Raw genomic sequence first — 16,646 nt, 5'->3', positions numbered from 1 at the left:
AAAAAAAAAAAAAAGTTGCTTGGCTTATTTATTTTATTTTAATCAGGTCCTTAGTCCAGGAGCCACAGTTCTTTTCTAGACATGCTTAGGTTTTTAGGTATCTTTTTTCATGACTCCATAGTTTTTATCTTTCTTTTTAATTATGAACATCTTACTTGCCCTATCAAGGATGGAGAGGCAGAGACTTTTCCGTAAGATTCTGTTTAATTGAAAGAAACTGAATAGATACCATACCTCCAATAATTGAACTTCACTCTGTGACATCTTAACTTTGAGGTTTTATCAATAGGTGTAAAGGTCAAGGCCTTGATTTGAACCTTGCTAAAAGTTTAATTGGCATTTGTCATTCAAAGCCTTTAATGATTTTTTTAGAAGGTAGATTAAAAAACAATTACATTTCTCCAAATTAATGTCTTTTTAAATTACCTTTTAATTACCTTTAAATTTAATTACCTTTAAATTACCTGTTTTTAAAAAATGACAGTTCCTCTCTGAGCTCTTCCTTCCTGTAATGCTTTCTAAATGTAGCCACCAGCAACCAACACTTGTCCTAGAGCTACAAAGTTAGTACATAATCTGCATCAAACATTGATAGTTAAAAAAACAAAAACAATAACCAAAAAACTCTAGGTTTCATGTAAGAGTTTATCCTTTGGAAAAGTTGATTGACCTGCATCTTATTACATCCTGCCTATTTACACAGTTGCTAATACAATAAGCCTAACAGCAATGGAAAAGAGCTATTCAAATACCAATCTACCACCCATTACCCCAGTTTCATTTATATAACTCTACAACTATGAAACATATTTTGGAACTTACAGTATATCCTTCGGCAAAAGCAAATTGTCATTCTAATTTTTGGATCTCAATATAACTCAATCAGATATAGTAGGGTAAAATGGATCTAGAGGTTTAAGTGATTAACTACATTGTACTTTTGTGTAAAATTCATAGGTGGAAGGTAGACAAATTTAAAAATCTTCTCCCTTATGTTTAACAGTGTAGGAACTTACTATATTTAATGCCCTTCACATTGAAATGCCACAAAACCAAGTGCAGTTACACCTTCCATTTGTCCTACAAGAATAATTAAACACAATAAAATGAAAGTATAATGAAATCTTTGCACAATGTTATCAGGTTACCCTCAAACAATTTGACCTGAATATGGCTTGTCTAGCTAAGTCAATCTGTCATTCACAAATCAATCCTCCTTTCTTCTGCCCCATAATACTCCATAAACAACAACGAGAGAGAGAGAAAAAAAAATCTAGTAATAAAAAATGAAAAGTCCCTGCTACACACTGAGGAAATCCAATGAAAAGCTGAGGGTAGTCTTAAATATTACATTTCTTTTAAAACACCTAGGGGAAATAAACAAATGTATCTATTCTATCAAAAGCCATTACAGAAATCAAAAACTTTCAGGTAGAAGAGCATATTAATTACTATTTAAATAGTAATTCTTCATTTAAATTGCATAGCTATAAGCCATGATACGTTATATGTTGATGACATTTAGCCACTCATCATACAATGCATTAGGGAATTGCAAATTAAAACAATGAGACACCACTACACGCTTATTAGAATACCAAAAATTCAAAACACTGACGATACCAAATGCTGGTGAGGCTGTGGAACAAGAGGAACTCTCCTTCATTGCTCAGAAATGCAAAATGATACAACCATTTTAGAAAAGAGTTTGGTGGTTTTTTACAAAACTAAATATACCCTTATTATATAATCCAGCAATCATGCTCCTTGGTATTTACCCAAAAGAGTTGAAAAATCATGTCCACACAAAAACCTACAGATAGATGCTTATTGCAGCTTTATTCATAATTGTCCATATTTGGAAACAACCAAGATGTCCTACAGTATGTGAATGGATAAAGCCTATAGTCTTACTGCTCCCCACCCCCCTTAATTGCCTCTGGACACTAGACATTTCCCATTTATATGGCATACACACTTTTTTTTTTTGGAAGCAAGAGCATTTTAGGTTATCTTTTCTTCCATAATGCAGGAACAAGAAATATGAAAATTTTCTGAAAAATAAAAACGGGATTTACGCTATTTTGAGATCTATTTTATCTTCCATAGGATCTCATTTTAATTATAAATTTAGTTATAATCTTAAATTCCTAAAATTTTCTTTTTGTGTTAGGTAATATTAGACTTATTTCCTACCACAACACCTGAGTTTTTATTAACAGTAATTTGACTTGAAGATGGAGGTGAAGGAGAACGCTGGGCCCACCGCGTCCTGCTGATCACTTAGATTCCACCTCCACCTGTCTAAATAACCCAGAAAACCACCACAAGACTAGCAGAACAGAGTCTCTGGAGCCAAGGGCAGACGAGAGGCCCACGGAAGAGGGTAGGAAGGGCGGCGAGGCGGTGCGCGCTACACGGACTGGTGAGAGGGAGCCGGGGCGGAGGGGCAGCCCGCCAGGCAAGCAGAGACCCCGAGTCTGGCTTGCAAAAGCAGAGGGACCGGACGGAGTGTGTTCGGACAGCGAGCGGGACTTAACATGTGGAAGGTTATAAGTTAACAGCTCTGCTCGGAGAGCGGGAAGGCTGGAGGACAACAGGAGGGAGAGTTTCTAAGCCCCAGGACGACAGAGCTCAGTTTGGCGGGGAACAAAGGCGCTCACCAGAGCCATCTCCCTCGCCCATCCCCCAGCCAAAAATCCCAAAGGATACCAGTTCCTGCCAGGGAACTTGCTTGCACCGCGCAAACACCCAACGCTGTGCTTCTGGGGATCCACATCTCCTGCGGCGGTCTGACTCCCTCCTGGTGCCACAAGGCCCCTCCTGAAGTGGATCACTGAAGGAAAAGCGAGCTGAGCCTGCCTCTCCCGCCCCTGTGCACCTTGCTGATCCACCCCAGCTAATACACCAGACCCCCAGCACCACAAGCCTGGCAATGTGCAAGTAGCCCAGACGGTCACACCAACCCACAGTGAATCCCGCCCCTAGGAGAGGGGAAGACAAGGTACACACCAGTCTGGCTGTGGCCCCAGAGGTGGGCTGGGGCAGACATCAGTTCTGACTGCAGCCCCACCCACCAACGCAAGTTATTCAAGACAGCACAGGGGAAGTGCCCTGCAGTTCTGCACCACTCCAGGGACTATCCAAAATGACAAAACGGAAGAATTCCCCTCAAAAAAACATCGAGGAAATAACGACAGTTAACAAACTGATCAAAAACGATTTAAACAATATAACAGAAAGTGAATTTAGAATAATAGTCATAAAATTAATCGCTGGGCTTGAAAACAGTATAAAGGACAGCAGAATCTATTGCTACAGAGATCAAGGCCTAAGGAACAGCCAGGAGGAGCTAAAAAATGCTATTAATGATGTACAAAATAAAATGGAGACGACCACAGCTCAGATTGAAGAGGCAGAGGAGAGAATAGGTGAACTAGAAGATAAAATTATGGAAAAAGAAGCTGAGAGAAAGAGAGATAAAAAAAAATCCAGGAGTATGAGGGGAAAATTAGAGAACTAAGTGATGCACTAAAGAGAAATAATCTACATATAATTGGTATTCCAGAGGAGGAAGAGAGAGGGAAAGGTGCTGAAGGTGTACTTGAAGAAATAATAGCTGAGAACTTCCCTGATCTGGGGAAGGAAAACGGGACTGAAATCCAAGAGACATAGAGAACTCCCTTCAGACATACCTTGAAACGATTTTCAGCACCACACATCATAGTGAAACTGGCAAAATACAAGGATAAAGAGAAAATTCTGAAAGCAGCTAGGGATAAACGTGCTCTAACACATAAAGGGAGACCGATAAGACTTGTGATGGATCTCTCTACTGAAACTTGGCAGGCCAGAAAAGAATGGCAGGAAATCTTCAATGTGATGAACAGCAAAAATATGCAGCTGAGAATCCTTTATCCAGCAAATCTGTCATTTAGAATAGAAGGAGAGATAAAGGTCTTCCCAAAAAAATAAAAACCGAAGGAATTCAACACCACTAAACCAGCCCTACAAGAGATCCTAAGGGGGATCTTGTGAGACAAAGTACCAGAGACATTGCTACAAGCATGAAACCTACAGACATCACAACGACTCTAAACCTGTATCTTTCTATAATAACACTGAATGTAAATAGACTAAATGCACCAACCAAAAGACATAGGATATCAGAATGGATAACAAAACAAGACCCATCTATTTGCTGTCTACAAGAGATTCATTTTAGACCTGAGAACACTTTCAGATTGAAAGTGAGGGGATGGAGAACTATTTATCATGCTACCGGAAGTCAGAAGAAAGCTGGAGTAGCCATACTTATATCAGACAAACTACACTTTCAATTAAAGGCTGTAACCAGAGATGAAGAAGGGCATTATATAATAATTACAGGGTCTATCCATCAAGAAGAAAAATTATAAATGTCTATGCACCAAATACGAGAGCGCCCAAATATATAAAACAATTACTCACAAATATAAGAAACCTTATTGACAAGAATGTGGTAATTGCAGGGGACTTTAATACCCCACTTACAACAATGGATAGATCATCTAGACACATGGTCAATAAAGAAACAAGGGCCATGAATGATACATTGGATCAGATGGACTTGACAGATATATTTAGAACCCTGCATCCCAAAGCAACAGAATATACTTTCTTCTCGAGTGCACATGGAACATTCTCCAAGATAGATCACATACTGGGTCACAAAACAGCCCTTCATAAGTATACAAGAATTGAGATCATACCATGCATACTTTCGGACCACAATGCTATGAAGCTTGAAATCAACCACAGGAAAAAGTCTGGAAAACCTCCAAATGCATGGAGGTTAAAGAATACCCTACTAAAGAATGAATGGGTCAACCAGGCAATTAGAGAAGAAATTAAAAAATGTATGGAAACAAACAAAAATGAAAATACAACAATCCAAACGCTTTGGGATGCAGCAAAGGCAGTCCTGAGAGGAAAATGCATTGCAATCCAGGCCTATCTCAAGAAACAAGAAAAATCCCAAAGACAAAATCTAACAGCACACCTAAAGGAAATAGAAGCAGAACAGCAAAGAAACCCCAAACCCAGCAGAAGAAGAGAAATAATAAAGATCAGAGCAGAAATAAACAATATAGAATCTAAAAAAACTGTAGAGCAGATCAATGAAACCAAGAGTTGGTTTTTTGAAAAAATAAACAAAATTGATAAACCTCTAGCCAGGCTTCTCAAAAAGAAAAGGGAGATGACCCAAATAGACAAAATCATGAATGAAAATGGAATTATAACAACCAATCCCTCAGAGATACAAGCAATTATCAGGGAATACTATGAAAAATTATACGCCAACCAACTGGACAAGCTGGAAGAAATGGACAAATTCCTGAACACCCACACTCTTCCAAAACTCAATCAGGAGGAAACAGAAAGCTTGAACAGACCCATAACCAGCGAAGAAATTGAATCAGTCATCAAAAATCTCCCAACAAATAAGAGTCCAGGACCAGATGGCTTCCTTGGGGAATTCTACCAGACATTTAAAGCAGAGATAATACCTATCCTTGTCAAGCTATTCCAAAAAATAGAAAGGGAAGGAAAACTTCCAGACTCATTCTATGAAGCCAGTATTACTTTGATTCCTAAACCAGACAGAGACCCAGTAAAAAAGAGAACTACAGGCCAATATCCCTGATGAATATGGATGCAAAAATTCTCAATAAGATACTAGCAAATCGAATTCAACAGCATATGAAAAGAATTATTCACCATGATCAAGTGGGATTCATTCCTGGGCTGAAGGGCTGGTTCAACATTCGCAAATCAATCAATGTGATACATCACATTAATAAAAGAAAAGATAAGAACCATATGATCCTGTCAATTGATGCAGAAAAAGCATTTGACAAAATTCAGTATCCTTTCGAAATAAAAACCCTCGAGAAAGTCGGGATAGAAGGAACATATATAAATATCATAAAAGCCATTTATGAAAAGCCCATAGCGAATATCATCCTCAATGGGGAAAAACTGAGAGCTTTCCCCCTGAGATCAGGAACACTACAGGGATGTCCACTCTCAACGCTGTTTTTCAACATAGTGTTGGAAGTTCTAGCAACAGTAATCAGACAACAAAAGGAAATCAAAGGCATCAAAATGTGCAAAGATGATGTCAAGCTTTCGCTTTTTGCAGATGACATGATATTATACATGGAAAATCCGACAGACTCCACCAAAAGTCTGCTAGAACTGGTACATGAATTCAGCCAAGTCACAGGATACAAAACCAACGTACAGAAATCAGTTGCATTCTTATACTAATAATGAAGCAACAGAAAGACAAAGAAACTGATCCCATTCACAATTGCACCAAGAAGCATAAAATACCTAGGAATGAATCTAACCAAAGATGTAAAAGATCTGTATGCTGAAAACTATAGAAAGCTCAGGAAGGAAATTGAAGAAGATATAAAGAAATGGAAAACATTCCGTGCTCATGGTTTGGAAGAATAAATATTGTTAAAATGTCAGTATTACCGAAAGCTATCCACACATTCAATGCAATCCCAATCAAAATTGCACCAGCATTCTTCTCGAAGCTAGAACAAGCAATCCTAAAATTCATATGGAACCACAAAAGGCCCCGAATAGCCAAAGTAATTTTGAAGAAGACCAAAGCAGGAGGCATCACAATCCCAGACTTTAGTCTCTACTACAAAGCTGTCATCATCAAGACAGCATGGTATTGGCACAAAAACAGACACATAGACCAATGGAATAGAATAGAAACCCCAGAACTAGACCCACAAACGTATGGCCAACTCACCTTTGACAAAGCAGGAAAGAATATCCAATGGAAAAAAGACAGTCTCTTTAACAAATGGGGCTGGGAAAACTGGACAGCAACATGCAGAAGAATGAAACTAGACCACTTTCTTACACCATTCACAAAAACAAACTCAAAATGGATAAAGGAACTGAATGTGAGACAGGAAACCATCAAAACCTTAGAGGAGAAAGCAGGAAAAGACCTCTCTGACCTCAGCCGCAGCAATTTCTTACTTGACACATCCCCAAAGGCAAGGGAATTAAAAGCAAAAATGAACTATTGGGACCTCATGAAGATAAAAAGCTTCTGCACTGCAAAGGAAACAATCAACAAAACTAAAAGGCAACCAACGGAATGGGAAAAGATATTTGCAAATGACATATCGGACAAAGGGCTAGTATACAAAATCTATAAAGAGCTCACCAAACTCCACACCCGAAAAACAAATAATCCAGTGAAGAAATGGGCAGAAGGCATGAATAGACACTTCTCTAAAGAAGACATCCGAATGGCCAACAGGCACATGAAAAGATGCTCAACATCTCTCATCAGGGAAATACAAATCAAAACCAAACTCAGATATCACCTCACACCAGTCAGAGTGGCCAAAATGAACAAATCAGGAGACTATAGATGCTGGAGAGGATGTGGAGAAATGGGAACCTTCTTGCACTGTTGGTGGGAATGCAAACTGGTACAGCCACTCTGGAAAACAGTGTGGAGGTTCCTCAAAATATTAAAAATAGACCTACCCTATGACCCAGCAGTAGCACTGCTAGGAATTTATCCAAGGGATACAGGAGTATTGATGCATAGGGGCACTTGTACCCTAATGTTTATAGCAGCACTCTCAACAATAGCCAAATTGTGGAAAGAGCCTAAATGTCCATCAACTCATGAATGGATAAAGGAATTGTGGTTTATATACACAATGGAGTACTACGTGGCAACGAGAAAGAAGGAAATATGGCCCTTTGTAGCAATGTGCACAGAACTGGAAGAGTGTGATGCTAAGTGAAATAAGCCATACAGAGAAAGACAGATACCATATGGTTTCACTCTTATGTGGATCCTGAGAAACTTAACAGAAACCCACGGGGGAGGGGAAGGGAAAAAAAAAAAAAGAGGTTAGAGTGGGAGAGAGCCAAAGCATAAGAGACTCTTCAAAACTGAGAACTGAAGGTTGATGGGGGGTGGGAGAAAGGGGAGGGTGGGTGATGGGCATTGAAGAGGGCATCTTTTGGGATGAGCACTGGGTGTTGTATGGAAACCAATTTGACAATAAATTTCATATATTTAAAAAAATAAAAAAGTTTCACGTCGAAGTAAAAAAAAATTTAGTTAAAGCCATTCTTCACATCATAGACACAACTAATTTTCAGGTGAACTAAACTTCTAATGTGAAAAAATAATGCTGGAAATAGTTCAGAAGACAATGTACAATGGACATGTTGGTGGAATTTCACATTAAAAATCATTTCAATATAAAACATCCCAAAAATTAAGGCACATAAATTACTTTAAGTGTTAAGAATTTTTCTACTTTTTACGTTAATTCAAGAAGACTCTGGATACAATCAAAATCTTGTCAACTTATTTCTTGTATACCTGTGTACCCACATACTACCCTCACCTGTGGAGGGCTTTCCTAACTCTTTAAAAAGCATTTCTGGGGCGCCTGGGTGGCGCAGTCGGTTAAGCGTCCGACTTCAGCCAGGTCACGATCTCGCGGTCCGTGAGTTCGAGCCCCGCGTCGGGCTCTGGGCTGATGGCTCAGAGCCTGGAGCCTGTTTCCGATTCTGTGTCTCCCTCTCTCTCTGCCCCTCCCCCGTTCATGCTCTGTCTCTCTCTGTCCCAAAAATAAATAAAAACGTTGAAAAAAAATTAAAAAAAAATAAAAATAAAAAGCATTTCAGTGACTTCTCTAAAATTCTTAAACCAATGCTCATTTAAAAGTGTTGCTACTAATGCAACTGCTTCAGACTTCTCAATCCCCACTTCCTTCAGAACTTAAGTCTCAAAACAACTCAGAAGCTAAATGCCTTTTTTTTCTTAAATAAAACACTTATGTATTTTTGCTACTTAACTAAAAAATAGAAATAAACTTTTAAAACTGGACTGGAGTCCTATCGACATCCACACTTCCAAGTGGACTCTAAAATTCCCTGACATTGCTATAAAATTTGTGTGGGCATGAATCATATTCTATACATAACCTCCAAGGTTTTTCTTGGTTCTTAGAGGGGACTACGTCCTCCTTCCCACCAAAGTTAAGAACCTCCGTTCTAGAGGCTGGGCACTCGACACGTTAAATTTTCAAATTAGAAATCGAGGATTTTCATAGTCATAGACAGGAGATGTTAAGGAAAGCTGTCCATTTATACCATAAAACTCCTGAAATGGTCCCGAATCTCACTTTGACATTAAATACATTGGGGAGTGGGGGGAAATCATGTCATTCCAGACAAAGAAGGTAAAATTTACTGAAGAGGTTTTAATCAGTGGTTGCTTTTGTTTGAGATCAAGCCTCAGAGTCTAACTACTCCAACACATATATGAAATGCATGTATCGATGGGTCCGACCAAGAAAATAACCGTGTTTTTGATATGAATCCATCATCATTCAGAGTCAGCAACTGCAACAGTAGTTAACTTACATTTCTGTGGTGCTTTATAGAGCGCTGTCACGTGCGCTCTCCACGTGACCTTCACTACATTCCCACTTAGGATAATTAGCACAGCAGCATCCTCTTTCTCGATGAGGAAAGTTCTGGATTCAGTTTGTGAGGTGCGGGACGCTCACCAATCTCTGCCAAGGCATTTTTTCCAGAGACAAAGGAAGATGTAATGTTTCTTTATGATACTGCTAGTGAGGGAGACGAGGATAGAACTGTGGAAGACATCAGTGGGGAATAAAGTGTAGTTGGTGGTAGTTGTAAGCACGTCAGAGCTGGAGAGTTGTTTCTGGGAGAGGCACTAAAATAAGAGAGAAGATGGCCTTAGGAGGAGCCTTCCTTCAGGGGCGACTGAACGGGGGCAGACGTGCAGTCTCTGAATCGAGAGAAAAACGACGCCAGGTCAGAATCTAGAGACTGAAGAGTCCGCGAACAGAGGTCTCGCCTCAGGCGAGTGAAGCAATCCGACTGAAGTCCGCCAGATCGAAACGGCCTCTTTGACTCATTGTCCCTCCACCTCCGACCGCCCTTTTTGTCATTTTCCCTTCAGCGTCGCTCACCACAGATTGCTGTCTCCAGTAAGACGCCCAGCTCAATGGTGCACCTCAGGGACTCTACGCGCCACAAATTCAAGTAGGAGGCTTGGAATCTCGCCGCCCCAAACGTCTCCTAGAGTGAAGGAGAGACGGGCCAATCAAAGGCAAACTGGCTCCAGATGCCCAAATCGGTGGGCGTGGCGAAGGAATGCTGGAGGGACGTTACTGAGTTGCTAAGACGACGGCTTCCGGGTGGGCGGGCCGAGGTGACTTCTGGCCGGAAGACGAGACTCCGCGGGAAAAGCTGCCCCGCTAGGTGGACGAGGAGCTGTCGGGGTGAGGCAGTTTCCTCAAGAGTAACGGCGGGCCTGTGCTAGGGTCACACCACCGGCCTTCGTTTCCTTTACCCTTCTCTCTAACCAAACGATATTCCTGCCCAGTTACAAAGTGCAAGTTGTTTCCCTAAGGTAAGCGTGGGGTAATCCTATCTCCTGGTTAAATGGGTTACGGAAACTCTCGTCCACTGTGTCACACAAGGAACAGGTACTCAAAAAAGAAAAAAGTGAAAATTCAGTAACTTCTTATAGTGCGAATTTTTTACTACATTGTATGCGTTTTGTAGTTTTAAAACACTGAGTGCAGTTCGAGTTAAATTTTGGTTCTTCCTGACTGCAGGATTCCATCTACCCGAGTAATGGACAAAGACCAGAATTTTCATGTTCTCTGTAGCAGTCTCAAAGCTTCTCTGACTTAAGTTCTTTTTTTTTTTTTTTTTAATGTTTGTTTATATTTGAGAGGGCGGTTGGTGGTACAGAGGATCCCAGGCTTTGTGCTGATGACAGAGATCCCAGTGGTGTCTCCAACTCCCAAACCTGAAGGTCATGACCTGGGCCCAAGCCAAAGCTTCACTCACTTAGCCCCCCAGGCGCCCCCTGCCTTAAATTCTTAATCTCCCATAAATCTGAAGGCAGAGGGTAAAATGGACAGTTGCTTTGAGCCTAAACCATTCCAAGAATCAAACTAATTCAGCTGAGTCTCCTTTCTTTAAGAGAGTCCTTGTAACCTAAAATAATTGAAGCCAGGTGCTAAATATGGTGCCTTTGGTTCAACGTGTGTCTCATTTGATGATGTTGGTCTCACATAAGTCTTATAAAAGTAAACATTGAAATGACAGAAGAGAAGGCTTTCTACAGACAGATAATTTTTTTAAAAAAAACTTGTGGCTTTAAAACACATCTCTTTTTTTTTTTTAATATGACATTTATTGTCAGATTGGTTTCCATACAACACCCAGTGCTCATCTCAACAGGTGCCGTCCTCAATGCCCATCACCCACCCCCCATCAACCCTCAGGTTATTCTCAGTTTTTAAGAGTCTCTTAAGGTTTGGCTCCCTCCCTCTCTAACTTTTTTTTTTTGTGTTCTTCCTTCCCCTCCCCCATGGTCTTAAGTTTAGTTTCTCAGGATCCACGTAAGAGTGAAAACATACGGTATCTGTCTTTCTGTGTGACTTATTTCACTTAGCATAACACTCTCCAGTTCCATCCACGTTGCTACAAAAGGCCATATTTCATTCTTTCTCATTGCCAAGTAGTATTCTATTGTGAAACACATCTTTTAACAAATCACACAAGTCATTGTTAAATTCCAGTCACCAAAATCTAAAAGAAAACTTCAGCAAAACTTACCTGCTTATCAGGAGGAATTTATTCCTCTAGAGTTAAGGCACAGAAGCATTTATGAAAGCTTAGATCTGTATGTGTTTAGGTTCCTGCCAACCTCTTTCTTCATATTCCTTCTTCAAAACTCCCTGCTAATGAGCACTTTTCCAGCAGCTTGGATGAAACATTTTGAATAACTTCCTCAGCCTCTAGGTTAGAAATTTCATTAAATAAAAAATTAAATACATTAGAATGCTTAGGTATGAAACATTAATGAACTGTGTAATAAGTTCTTCAGAAGAGGAGGCACTTAAGAAAACACAGGCTACCTGCATCGTGAAGCCATATAATGTGATGAGATTTGATATATAGGCAAGAGATCAAAAAATGGCCAGAATTTCAAAAGAGAATGTTCCATGAACTGCTTAAATGCTTTCACAGACCATTTGAAAATAAAACTGAATCTCAGCAGAAGCCCAAGAGACCTTAGAGATGAACCACATTCTTTGGATGTCAGTATTATACTGAACAAAGCCAGTTGGAATGTTATTTATCTGGCAGGAAAAAAGATGCCTAAATTTTATAAGGACTTAGTCATTAATTTAAAAATACATAGTGGCTTTAGAGTTGAGAAAGGAAACTTGTTAGATGTACCTGTACTTGGAAAAAAAGTTTTCTCTAATAGACATATTTGACTTTGTACACTGTTTTTCTTACCTGCATGTTCTTCCCCCTCTGCTTAGTTGCATCTTAATTTTTAAGATTTTTAAGATTTTTCTGAATCTTTTGAGATGTAGTCCATAGACAACTCTGACTCCAGAGAACCTATAGAATTATAATGTTGTCTTTATTTGGCATTTTTGCTTTAGGGACTGTACTGTTTCTTTTTTATGTTGATAATTGTATCTTCTGTATAATTTGCCTGCTTTACTAGATTCTAAGCTGCTTAGAATGGTATTCACCAGTGTACCTGGCAGAATGACTTGAACATGGTAAACATGATGTTGGTATAAAAAAGCCTAAGTTAGAGTTAATGTTAAGTATAATTGGTAGCTGTATTAGTTTGCTAAGGCAGCCTTAACATAATACTACAGACTGGGTGGTTTAAACAACAGAATTTTATTTCTTTATGATTCTAGAGAGTAGAAAGTCCAAGATCAACTTGTTAACTTCTCTTTTTGGCTTATGTAGATGACCATGTTCTGCCTTTGCCTTTGCATGGTTTTTTTGTATGTGCACATAAACTATGCCCAAATTTCTTTTTTTTTTTTAATTTTTTTTTTCAACGTTTATTTATTTTTGGGACAGAGAGAGACAGAGCATGAACGGGCGAGGGGCAGAGAGAGAGGGAGACACAGAATCGGAAACAGGCTCCAGGCTCTGAGCCATCAGCCCAGAGCCCGACGCGGGGCTCAAACTCACGGACCGCGAGATCGTGACCTGGCTGAAGTCGGACGCTTAACCGACTGCGCCACCCAGGCGCTCCTACTGTGCCCAAATTTCTTAAAAGGACACCATTCATACTGGATTAGGGTCTTTCCTAAAAACCTTATTTTATCTTAATTACCTCTTTAAAGATCTTATTTTCAAATAGAGCTGCATTCTGAGGTGCTGAGGGTAGGACTTTGACATAGGAATGTGGGGGTTGCACACAATTCAGCCCATTATAATAGCCAACACTCAAAAAGCAGAAGTGGTTGGGAGCAGTTCTGTCACCCTTAGAAGTCTCTTTAGACCACGTATATAAACTTAAATGTGTAAACTCAGATTAGTGTAAGATAATAGGGAGTAGTAGAGCCTGTGGTGTATCAGAGAATATTTGCCTAAGCAAGACATTTAAATTAATATTTGTTTTTTTGTGTTTTGTTTTTGTTTTTTTACTTATTTTGAGAGCGCATGTGGGAGCAAGCAGGGGACGGTGCTTGCTGACAGTGTGGAGCCTGACACAGTGATCACAGTGCTCAAACATGACGTCATAACCTGAGCTGACATCAAGAGTTGGACCTTTAACTGACTGAGCCACCAGGAGCCCTTAAATTAAAATTTGTAAATAAAACACACCTCAGATTTGTTTGGGCTATCCACACAAAACAAACAGGTTGACTGGTTTTGGCTTACAAGGCATTGGTTTGCCAAAACCACCATCATATGATTTCATTTGGAATCTATAACCTTTTATGGTAGATACTGGACATATTAAGTATGTTTTTGCATATCCAAAGGCATTTTCCCCAGGTCCCATTGGTTCACACATAACTTTATGTGGAATACCCATGTGGAAGGAACTTTGCTGAATGCTGTACTGTGATTAAAATCCATAAATTTGGCCTTATATTCAAGAGTTACAGGGACATCCTATTTTTGAGGTAATTGAATGCATAACTATGCATAATTTGGGGATTTTTTTTTTTTTGGTACAGCTTTATCATGTAAATAGAACTCAGAATTCCTTGTGAGATTATTTGCCCTCAAAAGGTCAAGCCTTTGCCCTGAAGTACAATTGTAGAGGACATGAGATATATACAAAAATAATTATAGTGCAAGATAAAAGTGAGATGATAAGAGAATAATAGATGTGCTGTGGGAAATTAGAGGAGGAAAAGATTTTTTCCAGCAGGGTGTGTTACTAAAGGTATTTAGTGCAGTTAGAATTAATCTTTCCTAGGGCACCTGGTACTTCTAATATAGCATTAATCAGTGTATTACATGGTACCTACTTGCATATGTTCACATCTCTCCCAATGCACTCTGAAATACACAAGAATGTCTTAGTCTTTATATGTTCCAGTCTGGTATTGTCCAAAAGTTTCAAGAGTCGCCTGGGGAACTTTTTAAAGATAAGTTTCTCAACTCTATTTCTAGCGATTCTAATTTAATAGGATTGGAGGGGTGGTAGAGAATCTATTTTGAAGAGGCTTCTCTCACTTAATGACTCTGGTTATCAACCCTTTTTGGAACCTCCTGCCCCAGAACACGTAGGATATAGTATGCTCTCAAATTCTTATCACATTAAATGAGCAGAGCTGTGACTTAGTAAAATTAATAAGGATAAATTAGAGTGGAAAATATCCTAGAGGCAAAGAAGTCCTATTACAGATGTCCAACTAAGAGATTAAACCACCCTTAACTAGGGCAAAGGCCATAGGAAAGGAGAGAAACAAGAAATGTTGAAAAGGTAGAATCTACAGAATTAGATGAAACTTGATATAATGCAGTAGTTCCCAAACATTGTGTGCCTAAGACTTATATGCGGTATTTATTTAAAAAGCAGATTGCCACACTCTTGTATGAATTTTTTTTTCGGTTAGTCCAGGGTAAAGCACAGGAATCTGCATTTTTTTTAACAATCCTTCCACATGATTTTGATTTAGGTTATTTTATCTAATTTAAGACCTCAGTGTAAGAACGCAGTGATCTGTTGACCATTGTAAGAGGAAAGATTGAAAAATAGTTCTAAAGATTAAATCATGAGTGACAGGATTAGCCATTAACCAGTATTTGGTTTAGAGAGAAAGTTCATCCATGAAAGCTCTTTGGCAAGTAAGAAGAAATGGGCTTTAAGAGCCTGGGAAAGAGGTAGAGGGCGACGAAAAAATTGGGATCCTTTGTGATAAAGATTCCTGAGAGAGATAAAGGAAAGATTCCTAAGAGAGATAAAGGAAAAAGAAGAAGGTCATGGGGAAAATTGGGGGGATTATTTCTCCTTTGAGAGATTTTGAAATGAAGGAGGCAACATGTGAAAGAGAAGGTGGGAGAAAAGTTGGAAAAACCAAAACCAAGAGTTTTAAGTAAAGAATGTGTACATCATCTAGTGTGAATGAGAACTACAAGGGTTGTAGGGTGAACATGAAGAGACCTCTGAGATTGACATCTATTTGGTACCCTTTAATAGAAGGAGTTTTGCAGAACTGTGTGGTTGCTGTGAGTTGAAAAATAGATGGCAAGAAAATCTAAGCTAGGGATTATTAAGCATAATTTACTATGTGAAGAGAATAAGTATCTGCACCCCCATGTTCATAGCAGCATTATTTACAATAACCAAACAGGGAAACAACCTAAGTGTCCATCATTGGGTGAATGGATTAAAAAAAAAAAAGACTATGGTATATATATATGATACAGTGAATTATAAGTTAGCCATAAAAAACAAAACAAGGAAATCCTGCCATTCTGACAGAAGGGATGGACCTTGAGGGCATTTTCTCATATGAAGTAAGTTAATATTGTATGATCTCATATGTGAAATCTGAAAACAAAAGTCAGAAGAGGTCAGATTTTAGGTTACTGGAGGCACGGGGTAGGGGAAATACAAACTTCTAATTACGAGATAAGTACTAGGGATGTAATGTACATCATGATGACAATAGTTTGCACTGCTGTGTGATACATATGAAAGTTAAGAGGGTAAATCCTAAGACTTCTCATCATAAGGAAGAACTTTGTCTCTCTGGCTTGTTTTATCTATGCAGGATGATAGATGGTAATTAAACACTGTGGCAATTTCATAGTATAAGTCAACCAATTATGCTGTATACCTTGAACTTGTACAGTGATGTGTACCAATTATATCTCAGTAAAACTGGAGGAAAAATTAGAGATTGTCATTATATGAAGAAGGTAACACAGGAAGATACTTATAATCTGTTAGAGATATCCATTTTTTGTATAGTAGAAAATAATTTTTAAGACCAGGATCAATGGAGGTAAAAAGATAAAAGGATCACAGTAATACTAAAGAGTAAACATGCTTCATTAGCAAAACCTGGGTTTTGTTGTTTTTTTTGGGGGGGGGGTCTTTCCTGGATAGTAAAGGAAATTAATAATAAGCCTAATTAGAAGTTCCCTTTTTTTTTTCCTATTGAACATTTTAATTTTTTTTTATATTTTATTTTTTTTATGCTTTATTTATTTTTTTTATTTATATATGAAATTTATTGTCAAATTGGTTTCCATAC

General features: G+C 38.8%; 1 long non-coding RNA gene across 4 annotated transcripts in view; it reads right to left on the bottom strand.

Annotated features, from left to right (window-relative positions):
- The window catches only part of LOC121009737 (uncharacterized), a 220,292-nt gene extending 210,118 nt beyond the window's left edge, over positions 1 to 10,174 (bottom strand). For 2 of the 4 annotated variants that reach the window (XR_005780810.1, XR_005780812.1), the window contains exon 1: positions 9,478 to 10,041. This is a non-coding gene — a long non-coding RNA (uncharacterized LOC121009737). The other 2 variants (XR_005780813.1, XR_005780811.1) reach the window with 2 other exon arrangements.
- Positions 10,175 to 16,646: the final 6,472 nt, after the last annotated feature.

The sequence above is a fragment of the Herpailurus yagouaroundi genome, unplaced genomic scaffold (assembly GCF_014898765.1).
Source record: "Herpailurus yagouaroundi ecotype Mexico unplaced genomic scaffold, PumYag 190, whole genome shotgun sequence".
Classification (NCBI taxonomy): Eukaryota; Metazoa; Chordata; class Mammalia; order Carnivora; family Felidae; genus Herpailurus; species Herpailurus yagouaroundi.
Note: the sequence above shows the minus strand (reverse complement) of the source record. Positions and strands in the feature narration are given on the sequence as shown.